Genomic DNA, 10,503 nt, shown 5'->3' with positions numbered 1-10,503 from the left:
TCTGCTTATCACTTGTGCTTTCTAAGGCTTTTCTTAGCATTAACAGGGGCTCTAAGAGGGGAGAAAGTTGGCAGGAAATACTTAAAAAAAGTATATATATATATAAATCAGCTTTAGAGGCTTCCAAAGTTTCATTTCCCACAAACAAATGTTTTACAGCTTGTGCAAACTTTAAAAGAAATTTAAACAAATGCTTTGAAAGCCAAAGATTTCATATCAGTCGAACAGTCAGACTTAGAATTACCTCTGTTCTTATTCCCTCGAAGTCTCACCAGTCCCCCAATTTATGATCCACTTTCATGAATAAGCTACCTTCAAATGAGTATCACTTTCTCTGACTGCAAATTGAGTTTGTGCAATCACATAGAGATCAAATTCTTTAACAGGAACAATTTTTTCTTTGTATATATTTATTATTTGATTATTCTGTTTCTTTTTCCATATTTGCTTTTGAGAGATCATCTGTTGCAATGAAAAGAATGTTGAGTGTGGTGCCACTGGACCTGAGTTCTAATCCCAGTTCTTACTACCCATGTGACCATGGTCACAACCTCTCTGGGCCTCAGTTTTCTCATCTATAAAATGAAGAGGTTGGAGTAGATGATCTTTAAAGTTCCTTCCAGTTTTAAGTCTATCATAAAATATGTCAACACAGATAACAATCCATTTGGAAACTTACAAAATATGCTTTTTTTGGATATGGATTCTTAGCTTATAATGGTTCATGGAAATGTCTGGATGGATCCCTGGGTAACCATTTGACCCTTTTTAAAGTTGTATGAGGGACATGGACCAAGGTTAGAAGTGTTTTTGTATTAGGTAGAGTTTAGAGCTCAGAATTTGGATCTGGGACATGAGTTCTAAGTTCCCTAGTCAATCCATGAGTATTTCTTAAGCACCTACTTTGTCATCAGCACTAGGCTAGGCTCATGGTGGGGTAAAGAGAGAAATATTACAGAGGAACATTTAGCCACTCTCCTCAAGGAGCTCACAACCTAGTTGGAATCATGAAGATGCTTGCTGCTGGGCAATCTTCCTCAATGATAGGGCACTGCACTCAGTTGTGAAGGATCAGATCAGCAGGACACACCATCACTACTCATATGCTTTCTTGGCTGTCCTCAGTGTCTGCGTTTCCATTAGGAATGGCACTGAAAACATAGCTTGGCAATGTATACTAAGGAACTCTGGGACCAGTACCATATGCTGCCAGTTAGATGGCGAAATGGGTAGAGAGCTTGAGTTGGAGTCAGGAAGACCAGAGTTCAAATTCTGCCCCAGATACTCACTAGGTATAGGACACTAGGTAACTCTCTCTCTCAGCCCTTGTTTCTTAATATGTAAAATGGGGATAATAGCACCTATCTCACAAGGTGGTTGTGAAGAGTGAATGAGACAGTATATATAAAGTGCTCTGCAAACCTTAAAGCCCTATCTAAAGGTTAGCTATTATTCTTGTTACAGCTGAATTCTCCTACATGTCTTTTTGTATTAGATGTGAGTTACTTAGAGCAGAGGTTATCTTGCTTTTTAAATTTGCATTCCCAGTGTTTAGCACATGGTAAGCAGTTAATAAATCCTTCCTTGTTTTGTTGGTTCATTCATTCATTAATTCATTCCAAGTAGACTAAATTCGGACCATGGACCACACAAGATGCCCAGGGCAATGTAAACACCACAAGAACTCCTATGTTACAGTCCTCACAAGTAGAGAGCACCATGTATAATGACACTAAAGAGGATGGGAGGGAAAAATCATGGACCACCACAGATAATGTGCTGCAACTTTCTTGATTGGAACCTTACTTTCTGTAAACTCTCCCACTCTCTTATACACTGAGTTCTAACTGTCCCAAGGACCAGAGTAGACCAGTGTATTAATCACTGTGAAGCCAACCCAAATTTCTACTCCTGCCCTGCAGGGTAAGGGTGGATCTTCCATTGCTCACCTCATTTCCGTTTGGAACTCTAATGGTCCTCCTCCTCCTCCTCTCTCCATCCATTTCTGATGTTCATTTCTGCTTCAGAGACTCAGTTGAGCATTTCTACCCAATAAGCTTGAGACTAAAAGTTAAGGAGATAAGGCGAACACATATAAAACTGTGGTAAACAATATAAGATGGCATAAAATGTAAGTGTGAGGTACTTGAACTGCTAGAATTTCCTGAAGAACCCAGTGTCCTATGTTGCATCTATCCAGTCATCCTAATATCTGTAAGAGAATGTCACCCACCTGCTTGTCTGTCTTCAGGAGGTTGCTTAGGACCAGGGCAGAGGGTTTCTATTTTAGGATCAAAATAATCAGGTTAGACTGTTATGTGTACCAGTAGAATGTAAGCTCCTTGAGGTCAGGGATCATTTTTAATCTTTTTCTTCTATATATCCTTAGTATCTACCATATAGTAAATGCTTATTTAATGAATTGAATTTGATTGTGTGGGTCTTTCTGCCTCTCTCTATATCACACCTTGAGAAATGGATCCCCATCTTCCTACCCTGCCCATGTTCTTGGCTTGTTTGAGCTTCACATACTAACTCTTTCATGTAAACTTGGACTATAGCTATATTCCCAGAAGGCAGAGCCTGTCTTTTGGTTCATCTTTAAATTCCAGAACAAAACAAAATACCCTATACATAGAAGGTACTTGAGAAATTCTTAAGAAGGTGAATTAAATTGAATTAGACTGAGTTTTCCTGTTTGGTATGAATTCTGGACACTGAACTCTGGTTTACCTGTTTGATCTCAGTTTGTTTTCCGTGGTTTGATTGGAGACTCTAGGAAATGACCTCAGCTTTGCCTTTTTGATTGATGGTACTTGCATGCCCTCTCTCTACTCTAAATGATTCTTCCCAGGTCAAGACCTCCTACTGGTAAGCTATTTGTGTTTCTTCTTTGTCTTGACTGTCCCTGCTGGACTTTCTTGGGGTGCTATTCACATGTTGGTGCTGAAAAGTACAGGAAAAAATCTCTCAGGAGGTGGTTTGCATGCTTAATTCTGGATATTCTCAGATAACAATTGGTCTTTGCATTGATCAGACTTCTTAGGTCTTTCATGATATTAATTTAAAAAATGTTCTTATAATATACTTTCAGTTTTGCTCACTCCCCTTTGTATCTGTTCATACAGGTATGTTTCTCTAAAACAGTCCCCTTCACTATTTCTTATACAGTACAATAGTCTTCCATTACATTCATATGCCATGATTTGTTCAGCTGTTCTCTGTTTGATGTCTACTCCTAAGTATCCAGTTTTTTTTGTCACTGGAAAAAGAACAGCTATAAATATTTTTGTATATTTGGGTCCTTTTCCTCTTTCTTTGATCCCTTGGTCTTTAGGCCTAGAATTTTTTCCTGAGCCAGAGGGAGAAAAAAAACACTTTTTAATTGAAAAAATTAATTCAAAAACAGGAAAAAAATACAGAAAAAAGGGGATAATAGTGAAGGCTTGAGTAGGAAGAGAAATCTTTATGCAGGTATGAACAGGAACTTAATAGAGTTGACCTCCCAACAGGTGACTAGGAGAGGGGAGGCCATTCAAGGTAAAAAGAAAATCATGAACAAAGGCAGGTGGGTTGAAATGACAATGGTACATTTATGAGGAAATCAGGCAGCTAGCTTCAAATCTTGACTAGAAAAGAGTGCAATTTGGGGATTAGTAAAAAATAATGTTGGATACTAGGATGGGGGACAGATTAAAGACTTCCTTGACAGCCTGACCAGGTTTAGGTTTGATAAATCAGGCACACCATAGTGGAAAGAACACGGTGGCAGAAGCCAGGAGTCTTGGGTTTTGTTGTTGCCAAGCTAGCTGGGTTACTGTATTGGGCAAGGTGCTTCACCTTTCTGGTTCTCTAAAATGAGAGAAACCTGAGGAAACTAGATAATCTGGAAGTTTCTCCCTCCTCTGAAGTTCTATTATTCCAAAAAATATGAATTCCCTCCATCCCCCTCTTGTGGGGTTTTCAACAATGAAAGTAATGCAACATTGCAAGAAAACGTTTAAGGAAGACTACTTTTGCAGAGGTGTGGAAAGTGTATTGGAATGCAGGAAAGGGAAATGATGCAGTTTGGATAGAGATCATATAATAACAAAAACAATAGTTAGCATTTACATAGTGCTTTAAGATTTACAAAGCACTTTGCATATATCATCTTATTCGATCCTTATGACAACTCTGGGAGGTGTGTGTTATTATTATTTTCAGATGAGGAAACTGAGTCTGAGAGATTTAGTGACTATCATCATAGTTAAAGTCTTTGCTGCCTTGCACTTGTAATACTTCCTTAGTCACTAAATCTGAGATTGGATTTGAACTCAGATCTTCCTGACTCTAAGTCCAGTGTTCTACTACTGTGTATCTGTCTATCGAGGAAGTATTAGAAGTGCAAAGTAACAAAGACTTGAAGTATGGAGAATGGTGACAGAGGGAGGGAGATGAAATCTTTCTGAAGGAAAAAATCCCAAATGATTTGGTGACTGGCCAGACATAATAGAGGAGAGAGAAGGATGAGTCATGGATACCTCCAAGGTTATTTACTTTTCTTGAACTTGGACCCTGTCTCTATTACCACCTGTCCAAAATATGGCTGCTAAAAAGTTGGAGTAGGGGTCTGAGATTTATAAACATATATCTGAGCTAAGATGTTGGAATAGGATCCTACCCAGAATTTTAAAGGAACTAAAGTAAATAAGGCCTAGAAAAAAAATTATGCAAAGTCAGTCTGTTCTCACCAGGCCAGAATTTGGCATAACTCATTCCACAGACAATCCCCACAGGGTGCCTGTCTCTCTTTTCCAAAATAAATTCTGATCCTTGATTAAGATACACAGTCGTTCTATCCTGGCCCTATGCACAGCTAGCTGGCATGCTTGTGCAGAATATAAGAAAATATTTACAAGGATGGGGAGAGGGGTAGGAGCAGAGAGAAGAGGAGCACCAGAAAAATAAAGAATGCTTACCAAATTCTCACCCTGGGGAAGCAGATGGGCCAGTTTGTTACTTAATTACTTTGTCTGCTGTAGCTTTAGAAAAGTGGAATGATAGCACCCTTTCACCACTGCTCACTGTGATGCCAACATTAACATTCTCTCTTCGCCTCTTCCTTTTAGATTTCTCAGTTTCCCTCAAACCTCAAGTGAGGTGCCACTTCCTTGGTCCCTCCAGCTGCTAATGCCTCTCCCAGGTCCCCAATTACTTTATTATCTTGCCTGGCCCCAGAATGTAAGCCTCTAGAAAGTAAGGATTATCTCATTCTTTACATATGTATTAATTTTATTGATTTTTGCATTTTTCCTAGTGTCCATCATTTTTGTTGCTCAATTGTTTTAGTTGTGTCTGACATTTTGTGACCCCATTTGGGGTTTTCTTGGCAAAGATAATTCCTTCTCCAACTCATTTTGCCGGTGAAGAAATTGAGGCAAACAGGGTTAAGTGACTTGCCTAAGGTCACACAGTTAGTGTCTCGAGGCCAGGTTTGAAGTCATGAAGAGGAGTCTTCCTGACTCTAGGCCCAGTACTCTGTGCCCTATGGCACCACCTATCTTCCCTAGTGTACACCATAGTGCTCTGCATATAGCAGGAGCTTAATACCTATTATAATTTTGTCTGGAGAAGGACATATGTTGAAGCTATACAAGATAATCCAGGAGGTCCTTGTGAGACTGCCAAGGAGTGGGGGTTGATGAGGGAACAGTTCCCTGATTTACTTTGTCTTTAAGGAAGGCCTAGATGACATTAAAAATGGGACAAGAAGGGCAGAGTTTGCTATGTACTGGTCTACTCATGTTACTTGAGCTAGCTCTTGGTTTCTAGAACATTTCTGTTTTCTTTTGGGGACCAGATCTGTAATTTCACTGGTATGGGGAATACTCCCAGGGAGGAACTCTTTCTACTGAAGGAGAAGCACACCTGTTTTGTAGCTTTTGGTCAATGTGACCTCTTCTTCCCAGGCTGCCATCATGCTGCCAACCTTGATTGGTCTAGGTTGTTTCCTCTTGTCTTGGGTTTGCTTAATCCTAAAGGCTAATCCATTTGCCTTTCTTGGTTCCCAAGCCCCAGCAGGCCGCAACAGCAGCTAGCTCTAGCAGCCTTCCCTTTCTGGCACCTGATTACAAAGACAGTAGAAATCAGAGGCAGGATTTGAACCCAGGTCTTTACAATTCTGGAGCTGATTCTTTATCCCCATTGCCAGGCTGCCTCTTTTCTTTCTCCTTAATAGCATCTGAATTCAATCAGTCTTTTTAGACTCTTTAATTAAGATGCCAGACATCCCACAACAATTTTCCAGCACTCTAGCTTCTGCCAATACCCTGTAACAAATTCTAAGGTCAGAGCAGTTCTTTTAAGGAGGGTAACTGTCTGCTTGTTAATGAGAAGACCACCGATTCTCTATGCTAGGGGAGAATTTTCTTGAAGTGAAGTAAGGAAGTCTGTGTTCTTCAAATCTAAAGGTCCCACATCTCTGAGGTGACAATAATAAAAATACGGAATAACAACAGTGTTGTTGTTCACTTGTGTCTGAGTCTTTGTGACTCCATTTGGGGTTTTCTTGGCGGAGATCATGGAGTGGTTTGCCATGTCCTTTTCAAGATCATTTTACAGATGAAGCAACTGAGGCAAATGGCATCGTACAAGTAATAAGTGTTTGAACCCAGATTTGAACTCAGGAAGATAAGTTTCTGACTCCAGGCCTAGCACTCCATGTACTGTCACCTTGCTGCCTCAGTAATAATAGTAATAACATTTATGTAGTGCTTCAAGGTTTCCCCCACTGATTCCCAACCAACTGCCACACACAGGGCAGGCAATCCAGCCCTGTCTAACCAGCAAGACACCATGAGGGACAGATAAGAGGCAGCATGTGAAAGGCACTTGCTCCACCTTCACTCTGACTGCTATTTCCCTTCAGACCTTGATGGGGGCTACACAGGACCCTGAACCCAAGAACCTGGAGAATAACAGTGCTTCTAGCCCAGTGTCCTCAGTCATCATCTTGGGAAGATGTAGCCTGGCCACGGCTCCTGCAGGTGCCAAAGTCACAGCTTCTGAAGACTCCCAAAGTAAATCCTTACCACCGAAGCCCTTGGCACTGTCAAATGGTTCAACTTCACAAATGGATATGATTTTACAAGTGGAAATGAGATTAGAGAAGAGGCATCACCATCTGCTTTGCTTCTGAACTCTAAGCATCATGGGACTTTTCCATCTGATTTGCAACTGAAGCCTTCCATCTGTGTTCTTTCCTCCCTTAGATGTGAGCTCCTTGACAGCCAGGGCTGTCTTATTTTTTCTTTCTATATCTCCAGTGCTTATCTCAGTGCTTTGGACATTGCAAGCACTTCATAAATGCCTCATTCATTCATTCTTTACCTGGGGATCATAAACTTGTATTTTTAAACAATTTTTTTGATAATTATGTTGTTCAGTCTTTTTCTGTCATATCTGACTCTTTGTGATCCCATTTGGGGTTTTCTTGGCAAAGATGATGGAATGGTTTGCCATTTTCTTCCCCAGCTCATTTGGAAGAGGAAGAAACTGAGGCAAACAGGGTTAAGTGACTTGCCCAGGGTCATGCAGCTTTAATTATCTGAGTTCAGATTTGAACTCAGGTCTTCCTGATTCCAGGCCAGGCATTCTATTCACTGTGCCACCTAGCTTCTGAAATAACTATATTTCAGTATAATTGGTTTCCTTTATAATCCTATGTATTTGATTTATGCATTTAAAAATATTAGTCTAAGAAGGAGTCCATAGACTGTATAGGACTGCTGAAGTGGCTCATGACATTAAAAATGTCATAAAACTTTAGATTCTTCTGACTAGGAGGACTTTTAAGATTATCTATTACCCTTTGCTGCAGTCTCTATATGTCAATCCCCACTGTACCTTTAACATTTGACCAACTTCATAGAGAAGAGAATCTTTCCTGGTCTTGAAGACCTTCAAAGGCTTTATTCAGTCTTACTGAAATACAAAGAATTTTTAAACTATGTTGGAGACCAGGGGAAGATCAAAGAAGAGACAAGAACCTTTCTTGGGTGTGGGATTAAAAAGGTAATAATAGGTGGTGGAGAGAAGATAGAACTACTCAATCTCTGTATGTCTCTCTGTCTCTGTCTCTCTCCTGTTTCCTCTTCCTAATAAATTAATCTACAGACAGGGAAGGATAGAACAAATTGACTGAAAGGGAATGGAATGGAAGATACAAGGGGAGATGGTGTTAGACCACCAAGTTACTTTCCATTTCTAGGGTGTTGCACTGGAGAGGACTGAATTTGGAATCAGGTGATGTGGGTTCAAATTCCAGCTTTGCTACTTACTGATGTGTGATGCTGGGAAAATCCCTTCTTCTCTCTGTTTCTTCATGTATAAAATGAGAGGGTTGGATTACATGGCCTGTAAGGTTCACTGGGGGCAGATAAATGACATCGCAGAGAAGAGTATTGCCTTGGAAATGTGATTGCTAGTGACCTTTTCAGAATCATGGAGAGTGAAAATATTCATTTTCACAAAAAGGAAGAATAAAGTCTGTAAATTATAGGCCAGTGGTCTTGATTTCAATCTTATTTGGACTTAGATCTCATTCAGCAGTACTTTTAAAAAATAAGTTTTTATTTTTCTTTTATTTTTTATATCACCATAGTTTCCCCCAGTATTCCTCCTCTTTCCTCTCCCAGAAAAAATAACAAATCATATTTTTAATGCCCAAAAAAGAAAGAGAGGGGGAAAAACACCCAGCAAAAATGTTCGATTCATTGAAAACATCCAAAAACATGTGACATGTGCAACACTTGTGGATCTCCTACCTCCGTGGGATGGTTGTCTTATATGTCTTCTTTTGAACCTTGTTGGCTCTTTATAATTTCAGCAGTACTTTTTGATTTGTTGCTGAGTTGTTTCAGTCATGTCTGACTCTTTATGACCCCATTTGGGGTTTTCTTGGCAAGACCCTGGAGTAGTTTGCCGTTACCTTGTCCAGCTCCTTTTCCAGATGAGGAAACTGAGGCAAACAAGGTTAAGTGACCTGCCCAGAGTCACATGGCCAGGAAGTATCTGAGGCCAGATTTGAACTTGGGAAGAATAAGTCTTTCTGACTCCAAGCCTCATTCTCTATCCACCTGGCTGAAAAAACCTGTCCTTGGGCAGAAAGTAGGCTCCATTTCTTCATTCCATATCTTTAGAGCCCTAATCACCATTAATGGTAATATTTATGAAGTCTCTCAGTGGGAGAAAGGCAAATGCCCTAGGAACCATGCAGAGAATTTCAGAACAAAGACATACTATCTTTTGTGCAGATATGTTTTATAATCTGTGTTCTACCTACTCTGTTGGAGATAGCATTTCAGAAGAAAGGAAGGAGGTTATAATAGGATGTACTCATTGACCTCCAATACTACCAATAATCACATGATTTAACCCAGAAACACTTAGGGAACTATTAAGTTAAATATTTTTTTTTATTTTCCATAGTGATGCTGGTTATGTAATAGGATGGGAGGAACACTGGATTTAAAGTTGGGGTAGGGGGGTGCTCCAATCCTGGCATTGCCATTTATTGTCTTTGTGATGCTGAGCAAATCGCTTTTGAGTTCTACATGTCAGAATGATTAGTTATTTTGAAAATAAATTAAGTGTGCTACAGTTGGCACCATTTGATTATTTTTCCATTTTAGAGCACTGGGCTCATAACCAGGAAAACCCATGTTCCAGGCACTGTGTAACCGAGGTTCTGAGATATTTAATGATTTGCTCATGATTGTAATGGTAGGGAATGACTAAGGGGGAATTTAAACCCAGGTTTTTGATGAAACCAACAGTCTAAGACAGTATGTGATTTGTGCATGATAATGCTAGGGAACGGCTAAGGTAGAATTCAAACTCAGGTCTCATGTTTCCAGACTCAGTGGTCTACTCCAGCATATCTATGGCATGAAAGAATGAACGGTCTCAGAGCTGGAAAAAGGAGACCCATGGCAATGTCTCTGAGTGGAGGCAAAAACCAAATAACTCCCAAACAGTTTTCCAGAGAACAAAGAGACAGCTAAAGACGTTTACACAGTCCTCACCCCAGGCATTAGCCTCCAAAGCTGTCTTACTTTAGGTGAGCAGGGTTTTGTTAACTCTGAAGGTTCTGGAAGTTTACACATATATACATGTGAACACACATTCTAATGGGATTGGGGTGGGCAGGCCCTCTTCTCTCCCATTTCTGTGTCGAATCTCATTTCACTCGACTCTGCAGTTCACATGGTAATGACTGCCTTTGGTCTCGTAATTTTGGAGTTATCTCTAATGCCTCCTGAGTTTCTTACTGAGTTAGTTTCTACGGTCCTGTCCCTGTGAGGGGCTCAATGCTATGCAGATTCCATTTCCATATAAAGACCATTAAACACTACTTACACCCCACACAGTGCTGCCAAGCAATGGGGAAATGAAGCTGGAGGGGAGCCTGGAAAACAGGAGGACAGCAGAGGGCAGAGGAAATGGGTCAAAGGAGGAAAA

This window comes from Petaurus breviceps, unplaced genomic scaffold (assembly GCF_028583685.1).
Source record: "Petaurus breviceps papuanus isolate PSGF00001 unplaced genomic scaffold, PetGlider_PUasm1.0 225, whole genome shotgun sequence".
NCBI classification, from domain to species: Eukaryota; Metazoa; Chordata; class Mammalia; order Diprotodontia; family Petauridae; genus Petaurus; species Petaurus breviceps.
This window is presented reverse-complemented; position numbering follows the sequence as displayed.